Here is an 11,540-nt window from a genome sequence, read left to right as displayed (position 1 = left end):
CTTTTTCGCCTGGGGCGGCGAAAAAGCCAGAGCCGGCCCTGACTGGAGGTGAAACCAAAGGGCAGGTAGGGTCAAATCCTGCTCCAAGTTGGGTACGTAGAGAGTTTTGCTATTGATTTCAGTGGATTAAGAATCATTATATGTACTGGACTGTGAGGAAAAAAACTTGTATGTAAGGTCTCGTTCTTGTTATTATTTGACTTTTCCAGATGAAGGGGAGAGGTTTGGTGCAGCTCCTGAAGAATTCCAGGTGCTTCACAGCTAGACTGCTGACCCAGGAGAGAGGAGTATAAATGGTGTTCTTGTAGGGTGACCAGATAGCAAGTGTGAAAAATCGGTGTGGAGGTGGGAGGGGGGTTAATATGTTGCCGATATAAGACAAAGCCCCTAATATTGGGACGGTCTTGATAACATCGGGACGTCTGGTCACCCTATGTCCTTGGAGGAGTAACTTCTGGGGTCGTACACCCTCAAACGTGTGCTGCTCCTGTTAGACCAATCGCCACAAGAGCAGGGAAAAACATATAGTGTATGCCTACTATGTAGTTGGGAGGCGTGATTCCCGGCATGAGTAGACAGACTTGTGCTAGCTCAAGTTGAGCTAGAGCACTAAAAGTAGCAATGTGAACATCATGGCATGGGTGGCGGCTCATGCTAGCCACCAGAGTCCAAGCCTGTACACCCCTGTTGTTGGCATCAGGGTGGATTTGATTTAAATCAAATTGATTTAAATCACTAGTCAGGAAGACTCGATTTAATCATGGATTTCTACATAAAAGTGCATTCTTGTTGGTTGTTATAACCTTAATACATATTCTTCACAACTCAGAGAAAGATGTAAGTTTCATTTTAGAAGGTACACACTATATATTTTTAAAGTGATTTATTTTGAAAACTTTTCAGATTAGTTTTACAGCTATATCAGAAAATTAATGATTGTTTAGTTATTTTGTTTACCAAAGGTAATTGAAGCAGATATTTATGAAGTCATTGGGAGATGAACAGGGTAATAATTAATTCAACAGGTTAATAATTAATATTTGGAGGATTTTCTTGCCATGCTGTATTAGGAGGAGAACATCACCAGACAGACATTTAAATTGTTTTATTTAACTAAAACAACAACGTTATGTATCCTGGATTTTTTTCTTCAACAGCAAGCATATAATATTTTAACAAAACAAGCATATTAATTTTTGCATTTATTTAAACATTCACGTTTTTTTTTTAAATCAGGTTTGTTTTTGTTAAAATTGTTTTTAACTAAAATAGTTAAATGAAATATTTAAAAAAAAAAATCAACTATGTCAGCCAGGTCAATATGAGAAATTTAAAATATTGGCTTCTGCAACTAACTCAGTTATCTTCACCTTCATTTTCCTGTTTGTTCATAATCTGGAAAAGAAAAACAAGCTTTCCTGCTTTTTGAGGTCCCAAACGATTTCTCAATTTGGAATGAATTAGTCCAAAGGAAGAAAATATACTTTCTAAACAGGCAGAAGAAACTACTGCTGTTAAAAGTGAGATTATCGCTTCAACAGTCTCTGAATCCAAGTGCTTAAGTGACCAGTTCACTGGTGTGACTTTCTTTAAAACATCATCAGCAAACATATATTTTTTGAATGATTCACCCTTAGCTCTGAAGTTTATTATAGTTGGCATTATGGAGGGATCATTGCTGGATGTCCATGTCATAGCCAAATACTCTTCTTCAGCAGTTAAGATTTGACCCTGGTAATGAGTATTGAGAATATTTGCAAGAAAAGGAGCTGGAGATAGTGCTTGTCCCATTCGTTTTTTTAATGCTTGTAATTTAACTCTGCCATTGCATATTTCTCTTTTTAATATCTCACTCAGTTTCTTCCAAATTTCAACAGTGTCAGCAATAAAACAGCTGTTTCCCTGCATTTTGTTCAAGGCTACAAAAATAGGCTTCAGGGTACTCAGCATGTGTTCAACATTTCTCTTAAGCCCAATGTTGAGAACTTTGGCTGTGACAGTGTCATCTGTTTTTTCACGATTTTGTTCACGAACTGTCATCAGATTAGGCCAGCTCTTGATATAGTGCTGAAAACAGTCCACTACTGAGTTCCATCGCACATCTTGTGGGAGAGTTAGCTTGGTTCCTCCCACTTTTTTCAGAGCAGCTGCTGAAAGTGGTTGTTACGGAAGTATTTTGCAATTTCAACAACATTAGCCTTTATTTTTGGAACACTGAAGTCTTGGGCTACAAAGTGCATCAAATGAGCACTGCAACCGTACGTTATTACTCTCTTCACTCTCTTCTAAATAATTTTTTCTCATCTTGGATACATTTGCCGCATTGTCTGTGACCAAGCTGCGTACTAGACATTTGAATTTTTTTTCACAGTTTGTTATAGCTTTTACTGCTACTTCTTATAAGTATTCTGCTGTGTGTGCATTTCCTGATGTATCAATTGTTTCTGTAAGGAAGACATTCCCGTCTTCTGTTGTCACACAAGCACATACAACAGGATCATTGTGGACATTGCTCCACCCATCAAGACTCAGGTTAACAATTTCACCCTCTAGGCCTTTTGCACACTGCTCAATTTCTCTTTAATACACTTTATCCAGCAATTTGCCTGTGACATCTGCTCTGTTGGATGAACTGTATCCTGGTTTTAATGACTGAACCATGTTAATGAAGTGTGGGTTCATAATCATATGGAAAGGAGAGTTTGTTGCATAAACAAACCGGGCAATTTTTTCATCAATTACCATAAACTTATCTATGGTTGTTTCTGAATGATGGAGATTTTTTTTTTCTTTTTGCTACAGGTGATATACTATAGCTATGTTACATACACGATGTGACTGAAGCACTATCATTGGCAGATAACTCTGAAACTATAGAAGATGATGGTGATCTTGAAGGTGGATAGTCTTCAGAATCCTGTATGTTGAGGACGGATTCTCCTAAACAAAATAAGTCAATGCAGTTATTTAATTATTATTACCATGCTGCTCATTTAGTATTACTCATTGCACCACTGACACTCAGTACTACTTTAAAGGTGAAATTGTAAAACGAATAGCCTACTTCAGCTGTTTATTTTTTTATCACAACTGCATCTAAAATGGTAGTACTATAGAGTAACAACTATATTTTTTGCTTAAACATGAGAATTCAAGAATAGTCCAGAAGGAAGACAGGCAGTCCTTAAGAAAGAAGTATGAAATAAAAAAGTTTACCAACCTGAAGATCCGGCATGTTCAGACATGTTCCTTTCATCATCTTCAATGCAGCTTCCTCCTGAAAAGAAACACTTCTCATGATGATATTTCATTCGTGCAACCAGGCCTTGCATTTCTTTGTAGCACTGTTTGCATTTTGCATGCATGCCTGACTTACCCACAGGTAGAGGAACTTCATTAAAATATTTCCAAACTGGGTCTCTTTTATGGCCTGCTGCCATTATAGGTTTCCCCTTCTAGTGAGAGAATGGTATGGTAGATCTCAAATCAATGAAGGCTATACTCAGAAAGACATCAAGACTTCTGGAATATGCTGCTCAAACAGTTTAACTTTTGTTTCTACTGCCTGTCCACTCCCTTCTCACATTTATCTCCAGACATCTTCTCCTTGTCCAGATCTATTCTGCCCCCAACAAGCTTCTGTTCATTTTTTTGAAACTTTGCGCTTTTAGAGACAGGTAAGGGATTGACTCTGTGTACACAAATTTGCAGAGGGACAATAGAATCATAGAATCATAGAATATCAGGGTTGGAAGGGACCTCAGGAGGTCATCTAGTCCAACCCCCTGCTCAAAGCAGGACCAATTCCCAACTAAATCATCCCAGCCAGGGCTTTGTCAAGCCGGGCCTTAAAAACCTCCAAGGAAGAGTTGAGTTCAGTTATTTCTCACCTCTATATATTATTTATTTATTTAATTAATTAATCCATTTTTGCTGTTAACAAGCATGTTATCTCTGGAGACACAAATCCACAGTTTGAGAACTGCAAAACTAAGCATCTCTGATGGTATCTTCTAGATTGAGCACTGAGTCCCATTGGGTAGATAGAAAGATTAACCTAAATAATGTATACAGAAGCCCCTGGAACCCCATAAGATTGGGTCCCTAATCCATGAACTATTGGAACTCATTTACAAAACTTTTCTTAAACATTACATGAATATATTGTCTCATACTATAAAATTAGAATTTATAATCCCTATTCCATGATGAGATATCTTTGAGCTATAATGTATCTTAATTAAAACTATCTTTAGATAGGTTTTTTCCCCCTCAAAAATGCATTTTATCAAAAAGATCTGATTTAAATAAAAAAAATCAGATTTTTTTATTTATTTTTTAAATAACTGATTTTTGTCCACCCTGGTTGGCATTATTAATAATATTTGAAATTATTAATATTAATCTGGGAAACCACCAAACACTAATTTAAACATAAATTTCTTTATTGAATCGAAAGGCCAAATAGTACTTAATCAATTGCTCTAATCATGCCTAAAAAGCCTAACTAATAAGCAATTTGCTACATCCACACAGTAACAAAACATTTATAAGCATTTGATCAAGATACTTACAAACGGGCTAAACCAAGGGGTGCTTAGATCCATATTGGTCGGCTCCAGCGTAGTCAGGCAGTTATTAGCAATTAATTTATTTTTTATAACCCGTTAGCAAACAAGTGATGTCATTGCCAGTTATTGACTTCAGCTAAAAACCAGCTTGAAACAGTTCACCCTTGTTTCTAGTCTTAATCCAGATAAGGTTTTGCAACCTCCTTTCTTCCCAGACCTTTCCTCCCTTCCTTCTTGCTGTCCAACGGTTTTCCCATTGCACCTGAGTTCACATAGCCTTTAACACTGGTGTGTGGGTTGGAGAAGGTCCATGTTGGCTCATTTTCAGACAGACTCTCTTTGATTTAAAACCATCTGCAGTTACCCCTATCGACCAGAGGCCTTCTTTCTAGAAACTTCCCCATGTCTCATTAGTTAATCTTTGAACTAGACATCCTCCCTACTTTATTTCTTCTGGCCTTATAACTTATTACTTTCAAGGCCTTACTTCTACTTGCTAGTCAGGTCCTTTCTTTACAACACATATATATTTCCTTAATCAAATTTAAGCTAACTTTCATTATTTAATTTTATCCTTATCCTACACCTCTGAGTTTGGACAGCTAGCCCAAGTTGCTATCCATGCGGCAACATTTTTGCCACAAAAGAGGACAGCAGTGGTGTGGCCTTTTATAAAGGATGAAACTCTGTTACTTTACTTCTGTAATTTTTGGGTGGCTCTGAGAAGATCTGCTGCCACCGCTAGTGTTTCCGGGCATTATGGTGATGGTCCTCATCCTTGGGATAAGGACTGCACTGGTACTGAGGCTCTAGTGCTGCAGAGGGTATATAATCAGTAATTATAAAGCTGCATGCCAGTTCCTGGGGATTGATGGCTGACCCACTTGGAGAATTTGATTGCTATTAACCCAAATCATTTGGTTACCTCATTATACCAACAACAGTATAATGCCCATTCTATAAATCAGTCAAGTATGCTCACCTGGAATACTGTGTGCAGTAGTGCATACACCATCTCAAAAGGGATATTGCTGAACTGGAGGAGGTTCAGAGAACAGCAACAAAAGTGATCAACAGCTTGGAAAAAACTTCCATCTGAAGAGAGACGAAAAGGTTGGGATTATTTACCTTACAAAGGAGACAGATAAGAGGGGACATGATAAAAGTATATAAAATAGTGAATGATCTAGTGAAGGTTGGGAACTTTTGTTCTCCCTGTCTCAGAACACAAGAACAAGGGAACATTCAATGAAATTAAAAGGTAGGAAACCTGTAAAACCAATTAAAGGATTTTTTTTCACATGTTTGATTAAGCTGTGGAGCTCATTGCCACAGGGAGTCATTGAGACCAAGAAATAACAAGAATTAAGAAGGAATTGAACATTTGTATGGATATTAAGAATATACAGAGATATCATAATTAATGACAATGAAAAGATTGAAAGGGATATTATAATTCATGCTTCAGCGCTTAAACCAGTCTCTATTAGAGATCAGAATGAGACCTATGTAGAGTAGATTATTCCTACTGTAGTGTTCTCATGCCATCCTCTGATGCACTGGTTCTGGCCATTGTTGGAGCCAGCCCAGATGGACCATTGGGCTGATCCAGTATAGAAATTCTGATGAGCCGTTTTACATTAACTAATCAGATTGCTTGAATCAGCTCTTTAACACTTTATTCCTCTTATGATTACTTTAATTCAGTTAGGTTTACCATAATATGGTTAAAATCCCAGGGTGTAAACAAATTTCCCTACCAGAAAATTATTCCAAATCGCATATATGGACATGAAAAGTAACACAAAGCAATGGTTTTGTTTCACATTTTGGACATTTGAAAGGTCCTGTGTCCTTCAGTAGGACATTACTAGGTTGAGTAATGGGTTAGGCTTGCATCAGTAATATGTGCTGTTACAGTTATAACTGCACTATTGCAGGAGCTGTCCAAGTGTGCAAGATTGATTTGTTAGCCAGGCTAATTGGCAGCAGTCCTTAGCCATCAGAGTGCAATTACACAGAACTCTGTCCAAATTTATGACATTTATCTTCTGGCCTGTCTCTTGCTTTCATTTATTCTCAGAGCATCATAGTGATTTTTAATTTATTGGGCTGTGATAGGATTTTTCTCTTCATTGAAAATAATATCACTCAGCCATTTCCTTCCCTTCACTGTGCCAGGTTCAGAGCATGTTTTAAGTAGTTTGGGGGTCATTTATTTATGTAGTTATTATAAGGGCCTATTTTTCTTCCTCCTGGATTGATGAAATATCTCTTCCTCTGTCAACATCCAGTATTAAACATTTCTGCAGTAATATCATGTCCTCTATACCAAAGGAAGTTGGTTGTTAAGGCCTGCAACATTCATGTAGGGCAGCTCTGATCACAAGTCTTTAGAAAGGGCAAATGTGCACTTGGATTGTGTTAAATATTAAGTCCTTTGAGTGGGGCCAACTTCTTATATGTATCTGGTATATAGTGCCCTCTGTGCATGTTTACTAGGCACATCAGATGGAAAAATAGTAAGGGCTCAAACCCTAACTCTGATATGTGGGAATATATGTTTATATGTCTTGAAATATCATTGGGCACACATGCACTGGCACTTGTTTTTCAGTGTCCACAGTTTTCAGTGTAGCAGCCGTGTTAGTCTGTATCAGCAAAAAGAACAGGAGTACTTGTGGCACCTTAGAGACTAACAAATGTATTTGAGCATAAGCTTTCGTGGGCTACAGCCCACTTCATCAGATGCATAGAATGGAACATATAGTAAGAAGATATATATCTGCATACAGAGAACATGAAAAAGTGGAAGTACATCCATATTTTAGAGAGCAAGTCAAATTCTACACTTCCAATTTGAGAAACATTACAATATAGAAAACAGCATACATGTACTTTTTTGCATGTCTGGGAAGTGCAGCTTTCTAAATGTTAAGCTATTAACAGTTTGCCTTATCAACAGTAAAAGATTATGGAATCTAAATGTCAGCTGTAAGGGACCTTCCTTTGATTAGCTAGCTGCTGTCCAGAAATTCATTAATTTTTGTTTCCTTGTGGCATTAGGTAGTTTCAGATAATGAAACTGCAGAAACCAAATATGTGTGAACATATGGTAATATAAGATATTTTAGCTCCTGCTGGGTTAAAGGTAAATGATGCCCTCAGAAGTGCAAAGTAATTACAGCATAACAACATTAGCACTGCAGATACCAGTATTGCTGAATTTAACCTATTCAGCATCACCTGTCGTTACATCTAAAATATCACAACTGTATTAATATATTCAAATCTCTAATTTCAGACCTTGAAGTTTGCATTATCAGGGCTTCTGACTCAGCTACTGAAATATTTTTAACATGAGAAAGCAGAAAAGCATTAGGTTGCAATCCAGACTTTGCAGACAAAGTCTTTCATTTCATTCACCTTTCCATTGTAAATCAGTGGAGTTACTGGTGTAAAACTGGAGTAATGCAGTAGTGAGTCACATCCACAATATGCTTCTTACCTTGATCTGTCCAGAGAGATTCTCTGTTGTCACTGCGGGGGAAAAAAGGTAGCTGTGGGTTATGCCTCTTCAAATGCCTGGTCCAAAGTCCACACAAGGGAAAGATTGCTATTGACTTAATGGGCTTTGGATCAGGCCCCAAATGCAGTATACACTTCCTAGAAGAATGAAGATGACAAATTATAGCTTATACACTTGTTCTTTTAGCAACTTATTGGGATCTAAAATAAATAAACTGATGTAAACTAATGTAGCTCTATTGTTGTCTTCTGAGGACCTAGCCTAATAAGCATATTAGAATCTAACAAACAGAAATAGATTCATTACAGTTTAGTATCTTTAATTACCTGCGGCTCGCTCATGAACCTTGTTGCACAGCTACATAGGGGAGTAAGGGAGCATAAAAAACCTTCATACTCCCCTCCTCATGCTAACCTCATTACCCAACTTTGCCCAGTGGGGAGAGCAGAGCTGCAGCTCCTACTCCTGAGGTGTGGGGAGAAGACAGGCAGAGGTGAGGAGCAGGCAGAGCCCTAGCTCAAGGCTCCCCCACCCACAATGGGGGAGAACAGAACAGCTGAGCCACCCAGGAAGAACGTAAGATGTGTCAGGAAAAGGGCTTGTCCTATTTATTTTCCCTATGGAGCTGGGGGAAGAAAGGACCAAATTGTGACTGCATCACAGCTGTTCCACTTTGTCTCCCACATCCCAGGTGAGTGCCTGAACCACTGGGTTTCTGGATGTAAGGGGAGCATCACCTCCTCCTGTGGTTGTTTTGTGACTGGTGCCTAAGTCCCCTTCAGAATCTAGCCCCCTACATTTTTTTTGTCCAAAACTATTCAGCAAATTTGTGTTAAATTTGCTGATGGTTTCAGTTGAACCAAACCTACTTTTTTGACAAATAAAGAGCTCTACTTGGAAATAAGGATAGGGAAAGTTTCATGCTTTTCTCTTTCAAACTGTTTGGTCTTCACAAAAATAGAAATATAATAGACACATTCACATACTGAATGTTGGTATGTGAAGAGCTTGTGTGTGGTAGCTTGGCAGCATGGGTATTTGTTAAAGAGGCTTTAGAGTACTTAGAAAAAGGATTAATATCTGTGCACATAATCTGCTTGCGCAATGCAAGGCTAAAAGTAATATTAGGCATATACTGAAATTTAACATCAGCAGTTTTGGAAGTATAAAAATGATGCATGACACAGGGAAAAAAAAGCAAGTGATGGATTACAGGGATTATTCCATCAAAAGATTGGCTGTAGGTCACATAAATGTAATTCTTGTAGAAAATGGAGTCTGTAGCCTTTTTTGAGTATTTGGATAGGAAAGTTGGCTTAGTGTTTTTACAGGCAATTTCTGTTGTATAGCAAAGAGTCTTTGCAGTTTACTGTTTTACCATTCAGTTTACAGAGTTTTATCAGCAACTAATGCAAAGTGTTTTGATGTGAGGTGCTTTATTATGAAGAGATGCTAGTCTTTTTATTTGCAAAACTGAAAATAGCTGTCCACTATAGGCCCCATTTTTACTCACCCATAACTTCAACAAAACTAAACAAATTTGTCTTGAACTTCCACAGGCAGGATGTTCTGCAAGAGCAGAATTACCTGTAAAGTTGAAAGCAAATGGGACAAGATGCTTTGGAGATAGGAAGGTTGAAATAGTGAGAGTACAATGTTTAAAAAGTTCTGTTAACTTCTTTGATTTGCCATCATTCCAGAATGGATTAGCATAAAACAACAAAACAAACAAAAAACTAAACAAGATTTCTTAATTTCTTGTCTCTGATAGGTGCCCTTCACTAGTTTTAGAAGAATTATTTAGTTCTTAAAATTGGTTTCTACATATAGTGTAGGCCTGATATAGAGTATATAAACTCTGCATTTGACCTTATATCTATGGCAGTGGAGAAAGAGGCAGGTAGGATTCACATTTGGGATGGAGAAGGAGTCAGTGAGAAAGGAAACAGAGACTCACAGAGACTCACTAGGAAGGCAGGCAGGCAGTTTAGAGAGTAAAAGGCTCCATCCCAGCACAGTTTGCAGGCTCACGCCAAAACCATGCAAATGTGGTAAATGCCCTAAGCAATTTACAAACTCTGTAATGATTCTCATCAATGAATAAGCTTTAAACTTTAAAAAAAAAAAAAAAAAAACCCTAAGTAAAGAGTTGTGAATATGGAAATTACCCCAGGCTTCTTTAAAACCATTTAGACTACAAATAGTTGCTGAAAGAAACAGACTTGTACTTTGCTTCATCAGAAGTGACCACAGACAGGAAAATCATTTGGAACAATTTTCTGAAAATATATGGAATTCCTAACTTTAAAATGTTCTCATATGTTGAGACTTAGCATGGAAACAGAGTTGCCAAATCTAGGTTTATGAGGAAACTCTTGAGGACCAGATGAAAAATCGTAGTTGTGGCTTGCTCTCTAGGGTGCAGAAGCACATCTTAAAGATGTTGACATATGTGTAAAAACCAAGCCCATAGACGCCACAGTTCTTTGACTCCATGGGCAAACTGTACAAATAAAGTAGGCTGCAAATCTCGTAAACTCTTTGTCAAAATGTAGTTCATCTAAAGTTCTTCACCAAAGTGTCTCCATTTTATACATGTTCAGCATTACATACATCTTGGGTGGAAAGCCAGCAGGGGATGGAAGCAGACCTAAGCTTGTTTGGGTGGATATAACTGCTATTCTGGACTTTCTAATATTTGCTGGGGTTTTTAATGCAACCTTAAATATGAATTTCTAATGCTTGTGTTATTTTTAGAAAACTGCTGTGTTCTCATAAGGTTTTTTTCTTCTTTTTTTAAGAACATAAGAATGACCGTACTGGGTCAGACCAAAGCCCATCAAGCCCATGTTCTCTGACAGTGGCCAATGGCAGGTGCCCCAAAGGGAATGAACAGACAGGTTATCATAAATTGATCCATGCCCTGTCACCCAATCCCAGCTCCTGGCAAACAGAGGCTAGGGACACCATTCCTGCCCATTCTGGCTAATAGCCATTGATGGACCTATCTTCCATGAATCTACCTAGCTCTCTTTTGAACCCTGTTATAGTATTGGCCTTCACAACACCCTCTGGCAAGGAGTTCCGGAGTGCATTGCGTGACAAAATATTTTCTTGTGTTTGTTTTAAACCTGCTACCTATTAATTTCATTTGGTGTCCCCTTGTTCTTGTATTATGAGAAGGAGTAAATGACACTTCCTTATTTACTTTCTCTATACCACTCATGATTTTATATACCTCTATCATATCCCCCCTTAGTTGCCTCTTTTCCGAGCTGAAAAGTCCCAGTCTTATTAATCTCTCCTCATACGGAAGCCATTCTATACCCCTAATAATTTTTTTGCCCTTTTCTGAACCTTTTCCAATTCCAATATATCTTTTTGGAGATGGGGCGACCACATCTTTATGCAATATTCAAGGTGTGGGCATACCATGGATT

General features: G+C 37.9%; 1 protein-coding gene across 1 annotated transcript in view; it reads left to right on the top strand.

Annotated features, from left to right (window-relative positions):
* Nucleotides 1–11,540, top strand: part of SEMA5A (semaphorin 5A) — a 668,054-nt gene that overhangs the window by 518,872 nt on the left and 137,642 nt on the right. The gene's annotated exons all lie outside the window — the stretch shown is intronic.

The sequence above is a fragment of the Terrapene carolina genome, unplaced genomic scaffold, assembly GCF_002925995.2.
Source record: "Terrapene carolina triunguis isolate 2854851 unplaced genomic scaffold, T_m_triunguis-2.0 Scaffold580, whole genome shotgun sequence".
NCBI lineage: Eukaryota > Metazoa > Chordata > Testudines > Emydidae > Terrapene > Terrapene triunguis.
Note: the sequence above shows the minus strand (reverse complement) of the source record. Positions and strands in the feature narration are given on the sequence as shown.